Source organism: Puma concolor, chromosome E2 (genome assembly GCF_028749965.1).
Source record: "Puma concolor isolate L17-30 chromosome E2, mPumCon1.1.hap2, whole genome shotgun sequence".
Taxonomy (NCBI): domain Eukaryota; kingdom Metazoa; phylum Chordata; class Mammalia; order Carnivora; family Felidae; genus Puma; species Puma concolor.
Genome location: NC_141681.1, coordinates 3,793,457 through 3,817,663, shown reverse-complemented (window position 1 = coordinate 3,817,663; position 24,207 = coordinate 3,793,457). Strand labels below are relative to the sequence as shown.

General features: G+C 63.0%; 2 long non-coding RNA genes across 4 annotated transcripts in view; one reads left to right on the top strand and one right to left on the bottom strand.

Moving 5' to 3' along the window:
- LOC147573307 (uncharacterized) overlaps window positions 1-3,958 on the top strand; it is a 31,723-nt gene extending 27,765 nt beyond the window's left edge. Inside the window, exons 4-6 of the long non-coding RNA XR_015244608.1 lie at window positions 2,648-2,781; window positions 2,912-3,550; window positions 3,639-3,958. This is a non-coding gene — a long non-coding RNA (uncharacterized LOC147573307). The remainder of the gene's footprint in view (window positions 1-2,647; window positions 2,782-2,911; window positions 3,551-3,638) is intronic.
- The window catches only part of LOC147573306 (uncharacterized), a 343,518-nt gene that overhangs the window by 2,291 nt on the left and 317,020 nt on the right, over window positions 1-24,207 (bottom strand). The window contains exons 4-5 of one of the 3 annotated variants that reach the window (XR_015244606.1): window positions 23,397-24,127; window positions 14,967-16,601 (exon numbers count right to left, since the gene is read on the bottom strand). This is a non-coding gene — a long non-coding RNA (uncharacterized LOC147573306). Of the gene's footprint in view, window positions 1-14,966; window positions 16,602-23,396; window positions 24,128-24,207 lie in introns of those variants that run through there. The other 2 variants (XR_015244607.1, XR_015244605.1) reach the window with 2 other exon arrangements.

The following is a 24,207-nucleotide window of genomic DNA, read 5'->3' as shown; positions in this document are numbered from 1 at the left end:
CTTTTTCTGTTTTTTTTAAAGTTTATTTATTTATTTTGAGAGAGAGCTAGAGAGAGAGAGAGCGCGAGTGAGCCAGTGAGGGGCAGAGAGAGAGAGAGAGAGACAGAGAATCTTTTTTAAAAAAAAATCTTTAATGATTATTTGTTTTTGAGAGCGAGACAGTGAGAGCCAGGGAGAAGCAGAGAGAGAGGGAGACCCAGAATCCGAAACAGGCTCCAGGCCCTGGGCTGTCAGCGCACAGCCCGACGTGGGGCTCGAACTCACGAACCGGGAGATCGTGACCTGAGCCGAAGTCGGACGCTCAACCGACTGAGCCACCCAGGCGCCCTTCCTTTTTCCATTTAACAGCGTCTTGAGGGCCTATGTCCACATCCTCCCGAGCACTTTCGTACCACACTCTCAGTGTGAAGGGCAGCATCCCAGGGCCACACCCGTGTCCGCATCACCGGCCCCGCCGGGGGCGCGTGTGGGTGCTCTTTCCCATTTTCACCGTCGTGAGCACGCTGAGCCAAGCGTCTTCCCTGGTTGCGTTCCGAGCAGCGGCCTGGCTCGGTTGAACACGCGGACTTTGCGAGGGGTATTGACGACTGATGCCCCAGCAGCCCTGGCCGGCCCGGCACGGGGGTCGGGACTCCCCTCATCGGTGTGCGAGCTGAGCCTTAGGGCCCCTTCTGCCGGTTGGCTGCCCCCCCCTCCCCCCGCCCCTTGAGTCCTCCTGTGGGTTTTCTTTCCCCGCTCAGTTCTACCGGAGACCGAGAGCGCACGAAAACCCGGGGCCTCTGCTCTTCCGGGAGGCGTGTGGGTGGACGTGTGCTGGGGAGGGTCCCGGCACCTGCAGGGAGACAGAGTTGAGCCGCTGGGAGCATCTCTCTCGCTCTGGCGCTCAGGGAGGCCAGCAGGTGGGAGGCCCTGCGGCTTGGCACGCTCCCTGAGCAGACACCAGCCGGTTCAGAGAGAATGCCAGAGAAAGGGTGAAGGGACACGGTGAAGTCTCGGGAGGAAGGGCAGTTCAGGGGTCTCAGGGCGGCAGCTGGCTTGCTTTGGGGGATGGTTCAAAGGTCTGATGGAGGAGGGGGCAGCGAGGCCAGTATCATCTCCTTACGTGAGATAAATTCCTCTCCTTGGAAAGGAGCGAGCTCCCCGCTCCTAGGAGCATTCAAGCCGGACGGCAGCTTCTTGGCATGGGATGCGGCCTGCAGCTGGACCAGGGCCTGCACACTGGCCCAGTCGGTCCCTCTCAAGGGCGGGATGCTCGCTGACATCATCGTGGGTGGTCTGTTCCCTCCGTTCTGTTCCGTGGTGCAGTAGGGCAGCCATGTAGACAGCGTCCGACCCTTGACCTGCGGGCTCCGGGGTCCCCAGCGTGGTTGGCGGCTGTCCTGTGGGGGGACAGCTGGCTGCGTCACTGGAGGCCGCTCCGCCAGCCCTGGCCACCCTCGCCCGGCGAGTGGGTGAAATCCAGGTGGGCTGCCTGGCAGGAGCAGTGGGAACGTGGGACTGAAGGCGGCCCATGGGTCGGTGGGGGTTGGGCCGGGGATGACAGGGGGCAAAGGGCAGGCAGGAAGCCGGCAGCCCACCCACCCAGGCCTCTGCCGGCACAGGCTGCGGTGGCCAGAAGCGGCTTCCTCCGGCGGCCAGCGTGGGGAGAAAGGAACTACACTCAGTTCCTGCATCGGAAAGGAGAGGAAGAGGCGAAGGGTGTGACCTGCTGAAGGCACCGCACTTTCCCCAGCTCTGGGAGCGATTTGCATGGGAACCCGCGAGGCGGAAGCGGTATTTTAGCTGCTTTCCAAGGCTGATGAACAGCAGAAGACACGGGAGGTGGGACGACGGATCCGGATTTCCGTGCTCAAGACCTCTTTCCAGAGAAGACGCAAACACTGGCACCCGGGAGTCTCCCAGCCGCATCCAGGGCTCTTGGTGGGGGGAGGGGGGGAAGGGGACCGCGGGCCGGCCCGTTGTCCCGGCGCCCTGCCGGCTGCGAGCCGGGGTGGGGGGCAGCTCGCCTCTCCCCAGGTGCCGCACCTGCTTCCCCGTCTGGCAACATCACGCCCGGCAGGATTTGTCTGCGGGTTTAACTGAGATGATACGCAGAGAGTAGCCGCGGCGTGTGATTTCAAATATCTGGACCCAGGAAATGAATCAGACCTTTCTCATTGGCCTCCGGCGACTCAGTGCATTTAGTTGTAACACGCAGCCCAGTAGGGACGTGAAGCGTCTCACGGTAAAGGGACGACAGTAAGGGTTTCAGACAGCGCTATGCCGCGCCGGCTGTGGGCTAAGTGCTTTCTGTGGATGATCCCAACCAGTCGCCCTGAGAACCCTGTGGGAACCGGTTTATTGTTAGGCCCGTGTGGCACCGGGGGGGTGGGGGGGGGGGTGACTGCCCAGAGCTGCTCAGCCTGCGGGTGCACGGCTGGGGTCCCAGCGCGGACCCCGCGGGCCGCCCGTCACCCTCCATCAGACGCCCCCGCCCCGCACGAGGCAGCAGCCCCGAACACGGGCGCGTGGTCTCAAAGTGGGGGGGGTGTGGGTGGGCTTTCTGGGGACCCAGAACGGTATGCAAATTTATGTAAATATGAAGCGCTTCTCCCTGGGAAGCAGTTCCATTGACTCTGTAAGATTTCTCGAAAGGCTCATTGGGAAGGTCATCAGCTGGTTCCCGGTCCCAGATCCGGTTCCCTGGAGACGGACCTGAAGCAGGATTTGTGTCCCGGCGGTAAAGGCCACGGCAGAAACCAGGACGGGTGAGGAAGGACAGAAGGAGAGACCACACCCCAGGTCAGCGGCGTCCTGGGGTCAAGGTTCACCCGCCGGGGGGGGGGGGGGACTCGGGGTGGGGGCGAGCCACACCGCAGAGCCGGCTTCCAGACTCCCCCACGGTAAGCCGGGGCTCTGGGACCGTTCTCAGAGAGTCCCAGGTGCCCGGCCATCGAAGCAGAAGCGGAGACGCTGGAGGAAGGACACGCGGAAACCATTCGCCCGGTGGGACGTCACCCTGTTCGTAGGCTCATCACCGCAGCTGGGGTGTTGGGGCTCCGAGGGCTGACGTGCGCCCCACGGAGCTGCCAGGAGCCGGGCACGCTTAGCACCCATCTGCTGGCGGCCGTGGGCAAGTCTGTCCTTCGATCCTTGGCGCCCGTCGGTGGAACCACATCATCTTCCGTGCCCACACGAATCCACCTGCGGCCGAGGGGGTCCTGACAGCTCTGGCGGATGGCCTTGGGCACTTTGTCCCGACCGGGCCGTGACTCTGTCCTAGGCAGATCCCGTTCCACCGGCTTGTGTCGACAGATGCCGTTTTGGGGCGTCGCTGGGGTCCCTCTTGCCAGGCCTCAGTCCCCTCGCCTGCGGTCCGGGCTCATCCCAGCGCTGAGGTCGGGGCCACTCTGCACGCCGTAGCCTGGTCTCCTCAACGGTGCAGCGCACGGGGAAATCAGGGGAGCCGGGGACCCTGGCCTGGGGTGAAAACGCCCCAGTGCAACGCGCAGGCCTCCGTTGGATCCTGGTCCATTTTGGGGTCCTCTGGGGAGATCCGAACACAGACCAGGTAGCAGACGATTAGGGAATTACTGTTACTTTTGCTAGGTGAGCCAACAGCATCGTGATCGCAGGGACGAATGTCTTTCCGTTTTCAGAGATGCCGCTGTGATGTTTAGGATGGAAGTACATGCATGTCCGCACGATGCTAGTGGGTTCCACAACGTGTATGACTATCGGCTGCGCAGAAAAATTGGCGAAAAGCTAATCGCTGAGTCTAAGTCGCAGACATATGGGACGCAGTCGCCTCTACTATGTTTGAAAATTTCCTAATGATGGGGCGCCTGGGTGGCGCAGTCGGTTAAGCGTCCGACTTCAGCCAGGTCACGATCTCGCGGTCCGTGAGTTCGAGCCCCGCGTCGGGCTCTGGGCTGATGGCTCGGAGCCTGGAGCCTGTTTCCGATTCTGTGTCTCCATCTCTCTCTCTGCCCCTCCCCCGTTCATGCTCTGTCTCTCTCCCAAAAATAAATAAAAAAAAATGTTGAAAAAGAAAAGAAAATTTCCTAACGCAAACTTAACCGCAAACTTAACCACTTGGGTCCGAGTGGAGGAGCGCCCAGGCAAGTGCGTGCGTGAGCTGAGCGCTGGGCAGGTGTGGGCCAGTTCCCGCCTGAGCAGCGAGCTGGCCACCGGCCTTCCGATGACAGAGTCCCAGCTGGCCCATCTGCCCCTCTCCCACCACAGGGGCCCAGGCCTCATCCCCGGGCCCCCGGATCAGCGCACACTTTCAAACTGTCCTTCCTCTGGCCCGAGGGCCACGGCCACACGTCGTCCCCACGGCCCTGCTGTCCCCGGGGGCTGCCCCAGACCCTGGGCGGTGGAGCCAGGGTGTCCCAGGGCAGAGGCCCCCTCTTCCTCCCCGGCTCATTCACATGTCAGTGCTTGAGAAGCGCTTTCCTCTCTGGGGGGCTGCTGGAGAGTGCTGACGCGTGCGAGCACTGTCGCCGAGTGGGGGGGGGGGCCGGTAAGCTCAGCCAGCCCAGGAGGCCAGGGTGCAGGGAGGGGGAGGGGAGGGCAGGGCCACGCCAGCAGCAGCGGGCAGTGCGCACAGTGGTTCTTTTCTGGCTCGGGCTTCGGGGCCCCTCTCGCTGGCCCTGCGCCTCGGGGCCCCAGTGGGCTGGGCCTGGTTCTGCGGGTGGGCCCGGGACCCTGCATTTCTCTCAGATCCCTGGTGATGCCGATGCGGCCGGCCTCTGGCCACACGACGTCCTCTGCTTCAAGGGCAAGGTGGCTGTGGGGAGCCTCGTGATGGGGTCGAACCCTGTCCGGCTTCCTGCCCCTCAGAGGGACCAATGTGCTGAGCAAGTGCAGGCCTCCCATCTCGGGCCGGACCCCTCCTCCGATGCTGCCTGGCGTGGGTACGTGCAGGTGCCCTCTGACCCCGGGGCCAGGGGTCAGCTGCCCTCCATTTGTCATCATGACCTAAGCCACAGGGAGGCAGGGCCCCTTCCTGAGAGGAAACTAAGCGGGGGCAGCAGTGGCCTTGGACACGGAGGCCTTTGCTCAGCACAACAGGCCCAGCCGGGCCGGACTGGGGATGGGCAGGGGAGCCCAGAGAAGCCTGCCTCTGCCCTCGAGTGCTCAGAAACTTCCAGAAGGCTGGGTGCTCCCCGCTAGAGCTCTCCACTCCCCTGTGTGCGGCTGACCCCCCTGTCACCATGCCATGGGACAGGCTGGGTCCCCCGGGTTCCCCACCCCGCCCTGATGCGTGGACTGACACCTGGCCTGTGTTGCTCTGCTTCGTGGAGTAATTTGTTCAACTGCTCATTGTCTGTGGCCCCAGCACGAGTGGGCACACCTGTCCTGTCCCAGCACGGCGCGGCGCTCAACACAGAGCGTGGCTCCGTGTAGAGGCGTGGCAGGCGAACCAACCAAGGGACCAGACAGGTGATCCTATAACGTTTGATTTTTGAGAGAGACAGCGCGTGAGTGGGGGAGGGGCAGAGAGCGGGGCGACACGGAACCGGAAGCAGGCTCCAGGCTCGCAGCTGTCGGCACAGAGCCCGACGCGGGGCTCGAACTCACAAACCACGAGACCACAGCCGGAGCTGAAGGCGGCCGCTCAACCCGCTGAGCTACCCACGCGCCCCCGGACGGGTCGTCCTCCAAGCGCCTATCTGACTCCTAGTTATGGGGAATCTTGCAAACCCGCTTGGGGGCAGCACCACAGCCATTGCGTTGGGTCCGCGATGATTTTGGAGAGTGAGAAGGGGGCGCAGATACTTCCTTACGCCCTTCAGGAGCCCAGGTCCGGAAGACGGCTATACCCCGTTTGTCCAGCAGAGGGCAACCCATTCCCGGCAGCTTGGCGTCCCGCGGCGCTCACAGGGGCTCGCCGCTTTTTTTTTTTTTTTCTTCTCTTTGAACTTATTTTTTTGTAATGGGAAATATCTTTTTTAAAAATCCCACAGTCCACACAAGGGGGAAAAAATAAGTGGATGTGATGCACAGGCAATTGGGAAATTGCTTCCTTCTAAGTTTCAAAGCAACTTTTCTCTTTTGAGAACACTTAGGGAGAGACCTGGGGCACGGGTCAGATTTTGACTGGCTCAGGCACGGAGCCTGGCACCTAGAGAGTTTTAAAAGTCCTACGAACCTGCGACAGCCCCTGTCTGCGGCATGGTCACGGAGCCCTGTCGCTGGAGCTGAGCCCCCCCCCCCCCCCCCCCCCCCGGAGATGTCTGCAGAAGACTCCAGGAGCCGCCCAGGCGGGGGAGGCAGGAAGCCTTGGCTGTGTGTCTGGTCTGGTACTAATTAGCTGTGTGACCTTGGGCAAGTCACTTAACCTCTCTGGTCTGTTTACTCTTCTGTTAAATGGGGTGTCGGATTAACTCATCGTGAAGTTCCTTTGAGCAGAAAAGTCAGTGGCGGGGGGGGGGGGGCGGGGGGCGCGGGGAGAGCTGCTAGCCTGGGGCCCGAGAGCAGCTTAGGAGAGGTACCGCGTCAGCGCCCGTGACCCGTGTGGGACCTGGGGGCAGACCCGGCAGATCGGACCTGCAGTCAGTGTATGTGTCTGACTTTGAGTGCAGCTTGGCCCTGCCACTAATCCAGCATGTGACTTCCAGTGGCTCGTTTCTCCGTGCCTCAGTCTACCCATCTGCAGGCTGGGGACGCGGGGCACATTTGCAGGCGTGCTGTGAGATCTCAGTGTGATAAGAGATGAGAGCGTGTGAGTGTGTGTGTGTGATGATAGGGGACAGAGGAGAAAAGAGTCTCGTACATAATCTTCATCAGGGTGAAGATCACATAACGTACAATTAACCATCGTAGAGTGTACAATTCTGTGAATAATCTTTTAAGTAGAGCTTAAAAATAGGAAAACAATGGTGAGAACCCACTCCCTGTCAGGGTCTGTGCCAAACGCTTTGCTCACGTTGTGTCCTTTAGTACAAGCCCACGGGGAAGGGACTTGGCAGGGAGGAAATGGACGCCCAGAGAGGTCGAGCGACTTTCCCCAAAGCGTCCAGCAGGGAGGCGGCAGGATGCTGGGGGGCGATGTGGGGCCACCCGCCCCCGCCCTCTCCCCCCAGCCCAGCTCAGGAGCCTTGGGAAGGCGGCCAGCAGGCCTGGGCGGGGCCTGGGATGACGGGCAGGACAGCAGGAGCCGAGGAAAGTCACTTGACCTTGTCATCCCTTCATTTCCTGCTCTGCCAAAGAGGAAATGTTTACACAGCGTCCCCACACAGAGGCTCCGCAGGCCTGGACTTGCGGTAATTAGCTGAACAATGAGGGTCCAGCGGCCGTGCAGCGGCCCAGGCCCTGGCCTGGGGGGTCAGGTGGCCGGGGGCCCCGCTCCTCACCGACAGGCTTGCCCCGTGACCCTGGGCACATCCCCCGCCCCTGGGCCTGGTTCTCGGGGTGGGGAAGGCCGGCGAGCGGGCCCCCGGGACCCCGCGAAGGCCCCGTGAGTGGGGGACACACCTGGTGGTGACGTGTGGGGCGGACGGCACGTCTGTAAGCTCACGTGTTCGGCCCCGAGGGTCCCTGGGCCAGCTCGACGCTTCGCCAGCAGTCACGAGATCTCTTTCCAGCGGTCTGTTCGCTCGTTAACACGTCGATCAATGGATCCATCAAATGCCGAGCACGCTGGCTGTTCTCCGAAGCGATGCTACTCTTCCCAGCGTGTAGAACGGTCTTTCGGGTGTGGCTGCCGGGCCGGCGACCCCGTTTCCCAGATGATTTTGCATCCGGCGGGGGGGGGGGGGGGTGTCACGTGCCTGGCTCTCGCCCGCAGGAGCCACAGCGGGGAAGGAGGCTGCTGTTTCTTACCGAGGTATCCGGGGCGCGGGTCGTGTGCCGCGGGCGCTGTGCCTCTCCATCCCCTGGCTGGGTGCCACAGGGTCAGACACGGGGACAGCAAGGGCACAAACTGGAGGGAGCCTGACCTCCTGAATAGTTAGCACAGCCTCAAAGTCTGTGCCCACCCCGGAAATACGGCTGCGAACCACACAGAGAAGGTCCCTGCTCTGTGTGTGTGTGTGGGGGGGGGGGGGGCGCAGAAAAGGACACATTCAGGGCACAGGCAGCAGGATCATCAAGACCTTGTGAGTGTCGGGACCGGCCCTGGTTCTCCCAGAAGCCTTTGGGTCTCTATGTCAGCGGGCTGGCAGCACGGTGTCTGGGGGCCCGGGCAACTCCAGTCCCCAGAAAGGCAACGCCTTCTCTAAATACGGGTTATGGTATATACATCCGTCTCCTGTGAGTTGAGTTATTATGAGGCTTTGTGCCCTGGGCCAGTCCACTTAGGAATCATGTTTGCAATGCTAAAACCCTCATCTTAGGCAAAGATGGACAAGGCAACGTTCAGTGGTGAGCCCCCCGCCCCCCGGCTGCAGTTAGTGCATCAGTGAGAGGCATCTCGGTCTGCCTACAACCCCGGAATCTGGGCCTGTGTTGTCTGCAATATCCCACGCAAGGCTCCTGGGAGACACTCAGTGAGTATTTAAGAAAGCTTGGTTGCAGTTTCGCAGTCCCTGTCCTTGGAGGTGTGTCCAGATGGGGACAGGTGGTGTTTTCAATTTACTCCCCACCAGGGGGAGACCCCGGGGCGAGGGTGTGTGCACGTTGCATGTTTGGGACGACATCAGCAGGGCAGTGGGGAGGTGAGACGAGGCAACCCGGAGAGGCATCGAGGTGGCCCCCCGTGGGCTCCTGGCGCCTGGTCCTGCTGGGGTCCTACAGGAGAGGGTGTGACACACGGTCCCCACTGATGTCCCATCCAAGGGACTCCCATCTGCCCCCGGCTGAGAGCATTCCCAGCCCCTGCAGCTTGCCCTGTGCTCCGCTGGAGCAGCTGCTTCTGGATGTCTGTGACCGATGTCACAAAGCGGGGCCTTAAGAACAGCAGAAATTTATTCTCTCATATATTTTTAAAATTTTTTAACGTTTTATTTATTTTTGACAGAGAGACAGAGCACAAGCAGGGGAGGGGCACAGAGGGAGGGAGACCCAGGATCCAAAGCAGCTCCAGGCTCCGAGCTGTCAGCACGGAGCCTGATGCGGGGCTCGAACCCATGAACCGTGAGATCGTGACCTGAGCCGGAGTTGGAGGCCCAGCCTGCAGAGTGCGTCCGTGTCTCCGTGTTCACACCGCCTTCCTCTGAGGACCACGGCGGTCGGGCTCATGGCCGGTGCTGACCCAGTACAACCTCACTTAACTAGTTCCACCGGCAAAACCCCTATTTCCGAATAAGGTCACGTTCACAGGTTCTGGTCGGACATGCACTCTGAGGGGACACTCTTTAACCCAGGACGTGAAGCCCCAGGGCGTGGGGACGCTGGCCCTGGCAGGTGGGAGTTTTGAGCACTGACAGGAGGGGTCCCTGGGGTGGGTCTCTGCCTGTGTCCGCTCAGACCAGGAGCCCAAGTCACGGGGTGTCAGCTGGGGGCTCGGTGGTCAGGGAGCTCCTTCTGGAGCAATCCTTGCTTTCGAGCCAACGACCTCTCCTTCAGATGACCACGTTCCCCTTCCCTTAGGTTAGTGGCACCGACTGGACTCCAGGGGATGCATGTTAAGATGACACATTGCACGTCTACACCTCTAGCCCCTCTGTGGGTCGAGAGGAGTTTAGCATCTCACACAACGACCGCGAGCCCAGGCTCCACCACTCACTGGCTGTGTGTTCCCGGGCAAGTTACCCAACCTCTCTGGGCCTCGGCTTCCTCATCTATTAAATGGGATTGCTGCATAGCACCCACTTGGCAGGGCTTCTGGGACGATGGATGAGACCACGTACGTAAGGGGCTCGGTGGCACGGGGCCGGCTCTTGTCTGACCGCGTGTGGGTTCGTGCTTGCGGGCGGACCTGCAGGACGGCTCCGAGTCTCGCCCCCACCCCGGGGCCGCCTGGGGGCAAGGGCCTCTCCGGGAGACTGCCTCCGGGGTGCCCCTCCATCATCTCCCCCTGCCCGGTTTCTCTGCCGGGGGCCCTGCGGCAGGGGAAGGGCTGGCCCTCTCTCCATACTCCGTCCCACCTTTCCGCAGGCCCCGGACAGATGCCCACGTGTGGAACACACGGGAAACGCGAATCCACCCCGGGCAGTGTGGCCACACCGGTGCGCTTTCCCGAGCGACTCAGCGCAGGAGCGGCCACCCTTGGTTTCCAAGCCAGGCTGGGCCTTTTCGGAGCGTGGGTCCCCGGGCAGGTGACGGGACAGCTGGGCTCCGGCTTCAGCTCAGGCAGAGTCTGTGGCTGTTGGCTCCTGGTCACGCCGTCCCCACGTGTGCCCAAGGGGCGGCACCGGCCAGCAGCCTTCCCGGAGCAGAGTGGCACGGCCCTGTGCCAGTGTTCCCGGGCCTCTCGGGCAAGCGACGCCGAGATCTGATGCTCTGGTGGAGCAACTTGGTGCCCGCCTCGAGTGACACGCGTTCTGATTTTCGAGATAAAGCCCAGACCTGGCGGGGCTGTGGCCAACCCCGATTCTGCCTCGTCCTCGAGCACAGCCTTGGCCTCTGTGGCGTCGTCCCAGGAACCGAGTCACTGGCGCTTGCTCTCTGTGCAATTATTTGAATGTGCTTTTCAAAAGGCCCCGTTTGCATCCAGCCAAGGAACTCGTCCTTCGCTCCACAAGGTAGCATCGGTGACGTCTGGTGGAGGGATAACCGTTCGTCACGGCTGCCGCTGCTTAAACACGGCATTCTCTCGTCAGACCCTTGATTCCGGCCCTGGGGGTGGGCGAGCCCGGGGCTCAGCTCTTAGAGCCGCTCCGCTGTGTTGTGGTTGACGACTGGCCCTGCCCCGAGCCCCCGATGCCTGTTCTGCGTGAGTTGTTTGGCGCTTTGAATATCACCCTTTCAGGAGGGTAAATGTTATCCCATTTCTCAGATGGGAAAGTGGAGGCTTAGGCAAATAAGGCAGCTGGCCCAGGATCCCCTACCGAGGGAGGGGAAGAGCCAGATTCCACTCCCGAGTCCAGGAACGCAGGGAGAAATCTTACCTCTCACAAGAGAGACCCGCCGTCACCTCCCCTGAGCAGGGTGTCCTGTCCCTCCGTCTCACATGCGCCGGTGGCCTGGGGATCCCAGCTACGGGAGGCAAAGGGGCTCTGGGAGGTTTGGGGAAAGCTCATTCGGGGTTTTTCCTTTAGGTGAACAGGCCGTCAGGACCGACCTTGAGACAAAACTTGAGACTCCAGAGGGGAAACTCCAGAGCTGCCAGGAGCAGTGGCTGACGGGGGTGTGTTGGGATCCGAGTGGGGATCACAGCGGCATGAGGTCAGATTCCATACGGATGCCCCACATGGGCTCCTCGTAGCACAGGTTGAGGGTGCAGCGAGAGCTGAGGGGCGGTGTGTGTCCTCGGGGGTGGGTTTGGGTCCCCAGAAGCAGAGCCTGAGGCAAGGATGCGGTACAGGTAGCCTCAAGGGGGTGGGGAGGGTGGCCCAGGAGATCTGTGGTCAGCGGAATACTGGCCCCCGAGGATGCCTCCGCTTGAATCCCTGGAACCTGCAAGTATGTGACCTTACATGGCAAAGGGGACTTTGCAGGTGGGATTAGGTTCCAGAGTTTAAAACAGGGAGAGTGTCTTGGGTGATTTGAGCAGGCACAGCGTCACTGCAAGGATCCCTGAAGGAAGGAAGAGGGAGAGGGCTGAGGCTGTCACCGCCAGCTCCGAAGGTGGAGACAGAGGCCTCGAAGGACGGGGTGCAGGCGCCTCCAGAACCAGAAAGAGAGGAGGGAACGGGTCCCCCCTACGGCGTCCAGAAGGAGCGCAGCCTGGCGGACACGTTGAGGTTGGGACTTCTGGAAGCTTGTGGCCGCTTCTTGCCCACGCAGGGCCCGGGCAGGGCCGAGGGGAAGGGAGACAGGCAGGGAGAGGGGCCAAAGGGTTCGTTAACAGAGCTTATTGATAACTGTGTGAGGCACAAGCCCCACGCAGGACTCGATGAGGAACCGACCAGACCGCGCCAGCCGACGTGCTCAGGACGCCCGTCTGTGCTGCGGGGCGGCTCCTGGAGCCGTCAGGCCGCCCTCCGCAGGGCTGGCGCGGTCCCCTGGACCAGGCTGAGAAGCAGGGACACGCGGCCACAGTGGGGTGGGGCGGGGGGGGAGGGGGACTCAGGTCGCAGAGGGGCCGCGGGCGGGGCACCCAAGCGCCCTGTCTCTGTTCCCCTGGTGCTAGTTACAAATATTCTCCTTTACGTAGTTGCTGTAGAAGACATTTAAAGGTGCAAAAGGAAACCCAGCCTCAGTAATAAGTCCCGGAAAGTGATGGATTCGATGGTTAATTCTGAAGTTGTTTCTAACGAGCATTAACATAAACGTATTTACCGTTAAAACAAAAGGTTTGCCCACTGACCACCTAAAATCACTTCCTGTTACCACCCAAGGATCCATGCTGTGCATTTTATTTTTATTTTATTTTATTTTTTTTTAAATTTTTTTTCAACGTTTATTTATTTTTGGGACAGAGAGAGACAGAGCATGAACGGGCGAGGGGCAGAGAGAGAGGGAGACACAGAATCGGAAACAGGCTCCAGGCTCTGAGCCATCAGCCCAGAGCCCAACGCGGGGCTCGAACTCACGGACCGCGAGATCGTGACCTGGCTGAAGTCGGACGCTTAACCGACTGCGCCACCCAGGCACCCCCCATGCTGTGCATTTTAAATGCTGCATTATCTTCTCTGTGTCCCAAGAACAACCCATTCTATGGATGGGGAACTGGGGTCAGAGAGGTTAAGCGATTCTCTTAAGGACACACAGGAGACAGCTGAGCCAACAGATGTCCCGGCCTCCAAAGCCTGTAATCTGTGTACCACCCCGTGCACTGCCTAAGGATAATGGTCACGTGGGCCATCTGGCTCGGCAGCAGGCAATGTTCCAAGTGTCCCAAACAAAGCAAGGCATCACATCCCTGCCACAGCCACCATAGCTCCACAAGATTTTGTGTTATCTCACATATGGTAGCAACAGGTATCACTAGCTCCACTTTTCAGAGGCGGAAAGGAAGGCACAGAGAGTTTAAGTCACTTGCCCAAGGTCACACAGCACGGCTGGTCCCTGCAGGGTTTCAGGTCTAGCCACTGTCCCCAAGACACAGAGTTCCAGGAAGTGGCTCTCAACTTCCTCTGCTCAGGGGAGGACCCCAGTTTTGCGTTGGAGGCACACGCACAGGGGGCGCCCCAGACCCTGCCGTGGAGCTGCCTGGGATCCTCTGGGGTGGCTGGGCGCCTCGGTCTTGCTGCTCTCAAGTGTCCCGTGTCATGGAACAACCCAGGGGCCCGTCCATCGCACGGTGCGGGCGGTGAGCATCCGGGGGTTACCGGTTCTCAGCTGCAGCGAGCATTCTTGCACGCGGGGCTTCGCGCCCACACGTACGCGTTCAACCACAGGGACCCAGGGTGGGCGTGCGCTCGGCCGGAGCAGAAGTGCCCCGGGTGCTCTGGCTGTTTCCAAGGCCCCGGTGTGCCCCTTTGCCCGCAAAGCAGTCACCCTCCGAGCCATCTGACTCACGTGGGGTGTGGATGACGGGGAAGGTGTTATTTTTGAGAGCGGGTCTGGGTGGGAGAAGGTTAGACACTTGATACGTGGCGAGGGAAAAAACGCGAAAGAGGGAGAGAGAAGGGAGGACCCGCTGTGTCGGCCGGCACTTTGCCCTGGGACTGTGCGTGCGACGTGGGGTCGAAGGCAGGGAGGGCACGTGCCAGTGGACGGCTGGGCATCGGGTGGGGGGGTGGTCCCAGCTTGCAGCCCCGGAGCATCCCTAGAGCATCCCCAGGTTAGCAGGGGTGGGAGGAGGGCCCGGGTCCCCACGGAGCCCAGACGCCCGCTGTACCAGGGACACCTCCTCTGCACGGACGACCTTGTAGTGTTAGTTTGAGTGTGCCAAAATGAAGGCAGTCTCCCGCTGGGGTCCCTCCAGTCCTGCCCGCCAGGAGCTAAGGGATTTCTGTCTCCGGGGGGCCTGGTCAGGACGCGTGTTCACAGCCCGGCAGCGAAGGCCTCAGGCTGACGGACACCCGTCCTCGTTCAGACATCTGACGACGTGTCGCCCGATGGGCCGCAGGCGTCCGAGGGGGCGGGCGCGCGGCCAGAGGCAAGGACCCGGCTGGAAGGGAGCCGCGTCGGTGTCCGGTGGTGGAGGGACCGTGACACCGCAGAGCTGACTCTGCTGGGGAGGGTTCGGGGCCATTCTGTCTTTCATCAGATTCCGTTACTTTTTTCGTTAACGAGGACGTGACATAAAACGCAGGGAAGTGCGGTTAAGGGGAAGGAATGTCGGCAGGTGCAGCCGCCCGCGTGGGCCCCACCCGCCGGCAGCCTCTGCCCCCTCCCTGCCCTGGGTCGCCGGTCGGGTGGGCGCTGCCCTGCTCCCGGAGCGCGCGGGGGCCTGGCCCGCTGGCCCATGTGGTCTCCTGCTCTGTGAGCACCGCGTGGGGCGGGCTTCCCCCCGGGGTCTCGCCTGCCCCCCACTGCTGGTGCTGTGGTCACCCCCAAACACACCGCTTGTTCCCGGAGCCTTGTCTCGGGGTCGCCTCCAGGGGGCCCGGTGTCCATCCTGTGTGCGTTGTCTGGTGGTCCTGGCACGATTTCCGGAGCCCTCGTCCCCGTGGCGGGGGGTGGGGGGGGGGCCTCCGGTGCTGGACATCGCTGAACTCGAGGCTTCCCTGATCCGGCTTCCCGTGTCCAGCCCGGCTTCTCCGAGGGCGAGAGCCAGGCTTGGAAACGGAAGACGTTGTGGAAGCGTTGACCGCCCTTCTTGCTGCCGTGGTGCCTGTGTTCGCCTCTGCAGCGAGCAGGTGCACCAAAGGCGCCGGGTCCGCTCGGCGGCTGGGCTTCCTTTCCAGGCGCCTACGGCCCGTCCCAGCTCCCTCTAATCTGCACCCTCCCCTCTTTTCTCTTGCGTCTGGTTATTTCAACTTTTGGTCTCATTTCAAACGCAAAGACAAGTACCAAGGAGGACGGCGATGGCAGCCGCTGTCCCCCCCCGGGCGACGGATGGGGAGACTGCGCCGGGGAAGCCCCGCCGGGGAGGGCAGGCAGCACACGGCCAGCGCCCCGCGTGGCCACATCGTTCTCTTTGCACCCGTCCGAGGGGAGCTCCAGATTCGCCGTCACAGACGCAGGGGCGAAGCACCTGTCCGGAGGTCGTGCTGAGCTGCGGTTACACCCTTGCGGGACCCGGCTGCTGTGGCCGTGCCCTCCCGAGTCACTGAGTCACCTGGGCAAGGTGACCGTGCCTCTGCGCCCTCGAGTCCTGGCTGGGGAGAGGCGCACAGCCGGCCTCCGTGGCTGCCGGTGGTGGTAGACTGATGATGCCATGCCGTGCCTGGCCCCAGGCGGCACCCCGGAGCCCTGCTGGCGTGGGCTCAGCAGAGCGCAGAGCCGGCCCCCGCCCGGCCCTCCCCCCGACTGGGCATCACCAGCCAGGCGGGCGTGTGGAGGAGGGGAGAGGCTCCCCGTCTGCTATCTTAATCCCCCGAGGCGGTGAGAAAAATGGCCTTGTGGGAAGAGCCTCCTGTGCACATTCCTGAGGAGGCCCCGTGCGGGCCTGGCAGGGTGGTCTCTCCCCCGGAGGCCCCACGGGACGCCCACCCGGCCCCCACCCCCCACCGCACTGCCTGTCGGGTGAGATCCCGTGCGCTGGTGGGAGAAGACAATGTCCCCGTCCGCCCAAGGCTTCGGAGGCGGCTCAGTGGTGCCATCTGTGAAATGGAGAGAACGGTGCTTGCCTGGCGGGGCGTGGCTGGGACGGCTCGTACGTCCCCACACCTGCCTGCCCTTCCTCCGTGTCGTCACACCCCAATCCTAAGCAAGGGCAGGGGCCACCCCAAATAAATGCTGTTTGCCCCGCCTCCTTGCAGCCGGGTGTGGCCGTGTGACGGAGCGCGGGCCAGCGGGTCCGAGGATGTGGCTCTGGGTGGGCCCGGAGCCTGCAGCCCTTCCGGGGCGGGGGGTGCATGGTGGCTGGGGGGCTGCTCTGGGCCGGGGGATGAGGACAACGCCCTGGCAAGGGGACCCTGGCCCACCGTGCCCTTAGGGGAGCAGAGTTGGCCTCTGTGGCCGAGAGAAGCGACTCCCGTGTCTTGGGGTCCCTCTGAGACACAGCTCGACCCACCTCCTGCCCGGTGGGGACTCCTGAGCCCGAGTTTTGTGTGCATTTCCCCCCCCCCCCCGTGTCGTTTTCAGGACGGCCCCTGAGCGATGGCGGCCCCGTGACCACGTCCACCTTACAGGCGAGGAAACCCCGGGCAGACGGGCGCCAGCCCCTGGCCTGCGGGCACGCCGCTGGTGAAAAGGCGGAGCCCCCCCGGGGACACGAGGTCATGGAGGCAGCCGGCTCTTCCCTCGGGGGTCAGTGAGTTTTGACGGACAGCACTTGGCACACGCTGGGGTTTTCGTGAACGTGGTCGACGTTTGTTCTTGGGTTAATACCTCCGAAAAGTTGGTTCTTATTAAGATGTGAGGCCAGGAACGGTGACATTGCCCAAGAGCCAGATTCCCTTGGAGCTAAGCTTCCTGGGAAGTCACACGATCGGCCTCCTGATTCCCTGGTGCTCAGAGGGCCCCGTCTTTTGCGAGGAGACACCCGCCTTGCTCCTGAACGGACCGCAGCGTTTGAGCTGGAATAAAATAAAAGGCCTGCTTTTACCGGGTTTCACCGATAACTCACACGGAGCTCCTGTGCGTCCGTCCGTCCGGAGCGTCCGTCACCCCAGACTCAGTGTTTGCACAGGCCACCAAAGCAGACGGATTTGGCTCACAGGACTTGGCGGGCCGAGGGACAGGGCCAGGCCCCGAGGGCCAGGCGGGGGAGCAGACCCCAGGTCCCTTTTTTGCAGCATCTGGACAGAAAGCGGAGGGAAGGGCTGAATCCGCGCTCCGTCTCTGTGGCGGCCGTGCCCGGCCCTACCCTTCCTCTACGCGCTTGCCCTATTGTGCGGCTTCCCTGGCACCCGGGCAGGCCTCGCTTGCCTGCCATGTTCTGCAAAGGCGTTCTCACATTTTTCTTCCAGGACGGCCTCAAACATAAACAGTCCGCGATGGTGGGCATCCGGCCTCCGGGGTCCCACCGGTTCTATCCGGCGTTTGTCATTTCCCCGGAGACGGCTGGGGACAAGCGGACGGTCCGCTGTTTACTCGCTGTGGCCACGTGACTCTCGCACGTCCATTTCATAACGGGAGCACGTGAGGCTCGTTCTGTCTCGCTTTCCAGGAAGTTCACGGCCTGAAGGTGGAGTGCTGCTTCTGACCGACTTTGGGGGTTCGGGGCACGGGAAGCCCTGGCCAGCTCTCCCCGGGGGCGGGGTCTGAGACAGCCCTGCCCAGGCCGTGGTGGCCAGCTCGCCTCCTCGTCCAGCATCGTGCCTTTGGTGGCTCGGCCCCCTCGGGATTGAGCGGGACCCCTATGAATGCGTGCAGGGGGTCGGCAAGAAGCTCAGGGTCCAGCCGTGTGATCGTGGAAAAACTGCTGAGAGCCGGGCTTGCCGAGCCCCCCCCCCGCCTCGAGGCAGCACGTGCGTCCGCGTGGGCGCGTGCACGGCGTGGGCCGACGTGTGTGACGCTCCGGAGTCTGGGGTGCCCCCTGTGCACCCCAGAGAGCAGCACGCCTTCAGGGTAGCAGCAGGTGGGCTCTGGGGAGCCCCGCAGGTCTGCACGACGACGGGGTGGGGTGGGCCGGCTCCCCGGGGCCATCCGTCACTTGGCGGGCTGACAGGGTGTCAGCGGGGCCTCAACGGGAGATAGCACAGGAAAAATGGCCCGGACAGACGGTGCGTTTATCTGGCCGGGTGTCTGCGAGGCCTGTCGGAGCGGCGGCCCGTCCATTAGTCAGACCAGCTGCAGCTGTCCCCCCCCTGGGGCCCGCGCTCCTGTCCCGGGCCCCTCCCCCCGCACCCGCCCGGTCAGCTCCGGCTCCTGGGGAGGCTCCTGTCCAGGATGGCGATGGCGCGCATCTCTGTGGGGGCGGGACAGGTGAGTCGCACGTCCTCTGGGCACGGTTCCCACTCTTCCGAGGACCAGGACGCTCCGTGCGGTTCAATGCAAGAAAGCGACCCTGTTTTGTAAGCTCATCGCCGTGGGAGGGTTGGTCCCTCCGTGGGACAGGGTCGCCGTCATCGTTGTCCGACTCCCGTGTCCGCCCCGCTTGGTGAGTCTCAGATATCGCTGAGTGGGCAACGGTGAGCACACAGCTCGCTTCCCGGTTGAAGAATCCCGGAGAACGAAAGGCTAGGTGTGTCAGGTGCAGTTCCCCAGGGCCAGTGTCCCAGGTCAGAGGGTGTCGGGGGTGGGGTGGGGTGGGCAAGGGGCCCAGCGTCCCTCCTCGGGCTCACTCAGCGAGCACGTGTCTTGAACAACTCCTGGTGCCTGGTGCTGGCCCCTGAAGGCAGGACGAGGGGGCAGCAGGACTGGGGGAGGGCAGCCCCACGGCTCCTGCACAGGGGGGCCCCTGGTGTCTCCCAGCCCCTGTGGGATAGCCCCATCCCCGAGGGCTCTCTGGGCTGTCTGTAGTCAGGGGAGCTGGCCTCTGGCCAGGGACACCTGCTCTCACAGGGGCCACATCGGACGCGTCCCGGCCTGGAGGGTCTCTGACGGACTTCGACTCCCAGTTGGAGGGGGCAGCCGGGGCCAGACCTCCCAGCTCCCCTGTGGGTGACCTCCACGTGCCTCAAGGAGGTGATGCCCCACAGCCAAGCCGATGAATAATGATAACAAGCGGCGGGTCTCCTGCACTGCATGCTACGCCCTCTACAAACACTCTTCTTCACTCTGACCCCGTGAAAGTGGTCGTCAACTCCACGGCGCAGTCCAGGGAGCCAGGGCTCCGAGCACACCCCACGCGCAGCCCCGGGGACAGCTGCCGGCGCTGGCATCCCCTCTGCAGGATACGTGGGACGGGGGCGCCTCCAACCTCCCAGTGCCTCCCATCTGGGAGCGCGGCCTCTCAGCACCCCCAGGGCGGGGTCTGGGGACCCCACTCTGAGCGGTGAGTCTCTGAACTATTTAACACACCCTGGGGCAGTGGGGTCCAAAAAAGCTGCTTCTTTGCCTCTATCTTGGAACCAGAACGTGCCCAACACAACCTGCCGGGTCAGCCTCCCGCAGGTCGAGCATCCGAGGGGGAGCCTGTGCTGTGTGGGGTATTTTGCACCTGCCACAGCTCGGCACCCGCGAGTTTGCAGGCCCCGAGGGCACTCGTGCAGGGTGGCTGCGGGCTCCAGAGACACCGCGGTCAGCACTCAAGGTCAGCTGTTCTCTGTGCCTGGCACACTGCTCACTTCCTCCTGCTCCCAAATCGCTCAGCTCCTGGCCCGCCCGGCTTTTCCCACCGAGCTCCTCCAACCTCGCCAGCCTCTGCCCACTGCCCCGTCCCAAGCCTGTTCCCGAAGTCCCCGCCTGCACATCTCCAGGTGTGTTTGAAGCACTTCCTGTGTCTGAGAATCAGACAAGACTCCGCTCTCGATGGCCCCGGCGGTGGCGAGAGCCCCTGGCCGCCCACCAAGTCCTAGGGTGATGCCTTGTCTGTGTCGGCACCAGCCCTGGAGACCTGCCTGGGGTCCTGGCAAGGACACCGGGGCTCCCAGAGGTGGGCACCCCCACCCCCCCAGAAGACGCTCCCTCAGTGTCCACAGATACTTTGGGGCTTTGAGTCACGCCCGGTGGACTGGCTTTCTCTCCAGATCTGATTTTGCCACACGTGGGGTCATGTCAGGAAGGGAGAGGCTCAGGGGACATCTGTGCAGTGCGCAAGGTTGGTCAGGTGCAGAGTGGGTGGGGTTTGGACCCAGGCCTGCTCCCCAGCAGGAAGCCAAGTCCATACTCACAGGTCACCTCCCGGGGGACCCCTGGGCTCTCCCGAGGCGCCTGAGTCCGTGCCCATAACTGGTCTCTGCAAGACGGGAACAGGGCAGACAGCAAGGCTGTTTCTCCTCGGCCGGGCTGCAAGGCCCAGGAGAAGCCTCGCTGGGGTGGCTTTGGCCCCTCCGTCTGCCAGATGGGGGGTCTCGGTCCCCGAGCTGCTCTGCGGTTCCCTCCAGGTGTCCAGTGTGAAGGCGTTCCGGAGCCCGGTGGCCTCGTTCCAAGGGCTTTGTTTTTCCCAGGCAGCGAGGCTGTCGGTGGAGCCCCGCTAACTTGACCCCAGAACGCGGCGCGTTATCAGCCCATCTCTGCAGCCAGGGCGAGGCCTGAGTTATGGCGGGGAGGTTATCGAGGACAGACAGTAGTCCCAAGCCAGGGCAGCGGGGTCGCGGGGTTAATGGGCAAAGGTCAGCGCCCACCAGGGCTCCATGTGGGATGGATTAAGTCATCACCGGGCTTCGTGGCGGGTGGCCCGTGGGCGGCCTCGGCCGCTGCTGGCCCAGCCTCCGTGGACGCCACCCCCCTGTGATCACAGGGCTCCCATCCCTGACGGTGACTCGATTTTCGTCTGGGAGCGAACTAGCAGACTCTGTTCGGAATCAGGATGCCCCTAATTCTGGCAGATCTGGGGTCCACCTTGCAGGCGCCGCGATTAAATGCAGCTGTCGAGATCATGTCGCACATGCGGGCACTTGTGTGAGGCCCGGGAGGCGGCGCTGCCGACCCCGGGCAGCCTGACCGGGTTTTGTCTGGCGGCGGGTGAGTGCCCGCAGGGCTTCAGGGGGAGGGGTGATGGCCTCCTCCCTGGTTTTCTCCTCCCTCACAAGGATCTCCAGGTCTCCGTCTCTCGAAGGCCTCTGTCGCCTGGTGTCCAGTCCGCAGGGGCAGCCTGGAATCCTACCAACGAAGCTGGAAGCCCCGGGCTTCTCCGAAGACCCCGAAGGCCCAGGCTGGGAACCCCCCGCCCCCGAGACTTCAGGCATCCTCTGAGCACGCGGCCCTGTGGAAACAGGCCTCGAACTTTCCAGGGCCTTTGTGTTGGCCGCCGAAGGCACGTCCCCAGATCGCGGGTTGGAGGAGGCTGCGGAGCAGAGGCCCCGGGGTGGATCCAGAGGGGAGGGGAACGGAGACGATCAGGACTCTGGTATCCCTCCCCCTGTGCCCTGGCGTGGGGTTAAGGTCTGTTCTCTGTTAGACACGGGCGGGCCGCGAGGGACTTGATGAATAAGCATGAGGGGGACGATGTCCGCCACTGTGTCCCCGGTGCCAGACCAGGGGCCCCGTGGCAGCTACTCCACACACGCTTGTCCACTGAAGGCCACCTGCCCTTTTCCGAGCCGCCCACGCGTCCTGCAGGTGCCCTAACGAAGCCAGGGGCGAACAACACGGAGACCTCGTCTGTCACACTTCAGGAGGGCAGGGCTCTGAAGCCGAGGTGTCACGGGGCCGCGTGCCCTGTGGAACCCCAGGGGAGGGTCCTTCCTGCCCCTTCCAGCTCCTGGGGGGCCCCCGACATCCCCTGGGCTCTGGCCGCGTCCTCCACCTGTGCCTCCCTCCTCATGTGAACTGTCCTCTGTCCGTGTCCTCACTCTCCCTCTGTCACTGGATTTAGGGTCCATCCCAATGTTTCGGGATGACGTCATCTCAGGACCTTTAACTTCATCGCGTCTGCAAACACCCTTTCTTCAGATACGGTCGCATCCACGGGCTCTGGGGGGTCAGGACATGGACTCATATCTCTGGGGGCCATGAGCCCACGACGTGGGCCAAGCCCTCTTTTCCTCAGGACGGCCCTCACCCTCCGTGTGAGAGGAGGCAGCCGAACCCGGGGCCCTCCGGGCTCTGCCGAGGTCACGGGCAGCAGGTGACGGGGCCTGGGTCGGGGGGCCGCTGATGCGCTTCTCACATGCTGGCCACCTCTTGGCTGAGATGTCTTCCTCGGCTCCCGCAGGGTGTGGACGGATGCTGGAGGTGGGGAGGCCTGGGTTCCTCCTGCATCCCTCCCCCTCACGCAGCCACTTGCGCGACGGTCACGAGGCGGCGGTGACGTGGAGGCCGGGCCGGGGAGGCCCGCTGGGAGGCCGGCAGCGTGAGGCCCGGCGGTGCTCTCTTGCAGGCTGTCTCCTCACTCGAAGCCTCGGGTTTTCATTCCTGCCTCGGGGCAGCAGCGAGGATGAAGTGTGGAGAGCTCCCGGAAGTACCTAGCCCGGTGCCAGGGGCACGCACGCGTGGGCATGCTGTTATCCTGCGATTACGGTCGCGGTGACTAAGCAGAGGCAGTTACTGCCCTGATGACGTGCAGACCAGCTCTGGCCCTGGGCCCCTCTAACAGCTGTGCATTTATGACCCATGTGTCTTCCCAGAGACCCTCCGAGGGTAAGGGCTCGCCCCATTCCACGGTCGAGGAAGCGGAGACCCGTTTGCTCACTCCCGACGCGGCTCTGTCTGGAGGACCCCGCCTCGGTCTACCACCTCACCCCTACACCCTGCCCCCTCTCCCCGTGTGATGGCGATGCTCCTAGAGTAGGTCCGATGGGGGCCTTTCTTGCCCGGAGGGAAGTGAGTGTTGATTCCTCGATCCCTCTGCCCTCAGCACCACCTGCCCGAGCCTGTGAGAGGGGAACTACTGGGGGTCCAGGCACGTTGGGGTGGATGGGACCCCCCCCCGGGTTGCTCGAGATCCAGGAATGGTGCTGCCTTTGGAGTGAGGCCACGGCCTTGGGTGGCCCGTCTTACCAGGACACAAGAAGCCGGGACGATTCTGGGGACAGAATTTTCAGGACACGGGAAAACTCTGGGGCCTTGGAGCAAATGCAGGGGCCCAGGCTGCCCTCGGATGGGGGGCCACAGATGCACCTGCTGTCCCCCGTGGGGAAGCTGCTGTTTGTTCAAGGCTGGGCTCCCGCTGGGCCCTGGAGCTCTGGCCTCCCCACCTGTGGCCTTGAACAAACCACATCTCTCACCTTCCCCAGGTCTTTTTTCCTATTTCTGCAAAACAGGACTTGGTAATGGCCCCTTAGAGCACCGCCGGGGAGCTCCATGAGGCAGCCCCCACCCCCCCAACATCTTCATATCCCGTAAAAGCCTTTGTGGAAAAACCCGCTTTGCAGTCAGTGTTTGGGCAAGCCGCACACTATTCTCCTCGACCCGCTGGAGAGTCCCGGGCCCTTCCTGGAGCCGCCGGCATCTGAGAAGCCGGGAGGCAGGGAGACAAACCTGGGACCCACAGCCTCCACACTGGGGTATCTGGGGCGGGACAAGGGTCGGGATGGGGCAGGAGCAAGAGTTACAAGTCATTTTGTGAATTTAGGAGCAACCGAACAGATGACAGGGCTCCGCGGAGAGAACGCAGGCCCGGGCTGTTTCGCATCTCCCGGCTGTAGGAAGGGGCACCAGGTCCCAGGGAGGTCGGGACAGGTGGAGTCTCGGGCTCCAGAGTCTCTGAAAGCCTGGCCGGACCCGTCTGGTTGTGTTTTGGACCTGCCGCCGCGTCCACTGCCCTCTGTCAATGTCGGTGGCCATCGGGAACCGTTGCATTGGGTCCCCACGCAGTCACCCACCGTGTTCACCACCATCGCTCCCCGGCCGAGGCACCACTCTGTCCTGACGGGGTCACACGGCCGCCTGCTGGCATTCCTCTCCTTGTCCCGACCTCCCCAGGAAGGGCTGGGCCCGCCGCCCAGGTGATGAGAAAAGACCACCAACCCCCACTTTTCCAAGCTGATGTGACGTGCCCTGTGTCCCTCCTTGGTTTTCTGACTGCGCACCCGCGAACCCCCTACTCTTTGTGACAAGTGACCCTCAGTCACAGCAGGTCACAGTGACTCACTGCAAAGCAGGCCGACGGCCCCCTCCCCTTCTCCATGCGCCCAAGCAGGACAGGGCCCCCCGCTGCGGCCCCGGGGCGCCCCAGGCGGACAGAGCAGCCACCACCCGGACGCCAGCCCCCATGCCCGAGGGAGGTGGGAGCCTGGGGCATCATACCTGTAACGAGATGTTCCATTGAGACGAGTGACACATGGCACTTTTGCTCACAACATAGTGGCGGAAGTAGTCCTGGGACCCATCCCGGCGCGAGGGGGTGGAAGTGCGAGCCTACTGTCCGCGTGCTGCAGGAGGGAGGGCCTGGAGGTTTCCCGTGAAGACACGGATGACCGCGGCCTTGAGTCTGACCCGGCACTTGCACGTTGGCGGTTAGCGAGCACGTAGGTGGAGGGAGGGCCAGCCAGCACGGGCGTCCTGGGTGGCGCGGGGCAAGCCCCTCACCGTCTCTGGGCACCCGGCCCTTCCTCTGTAAATGGAAAGAATGGGGCCTTGTTTCTCCTTCTGTGCCCCAAACCACCAGGCCTTGTCGCCTGTCTGGATGAGGAC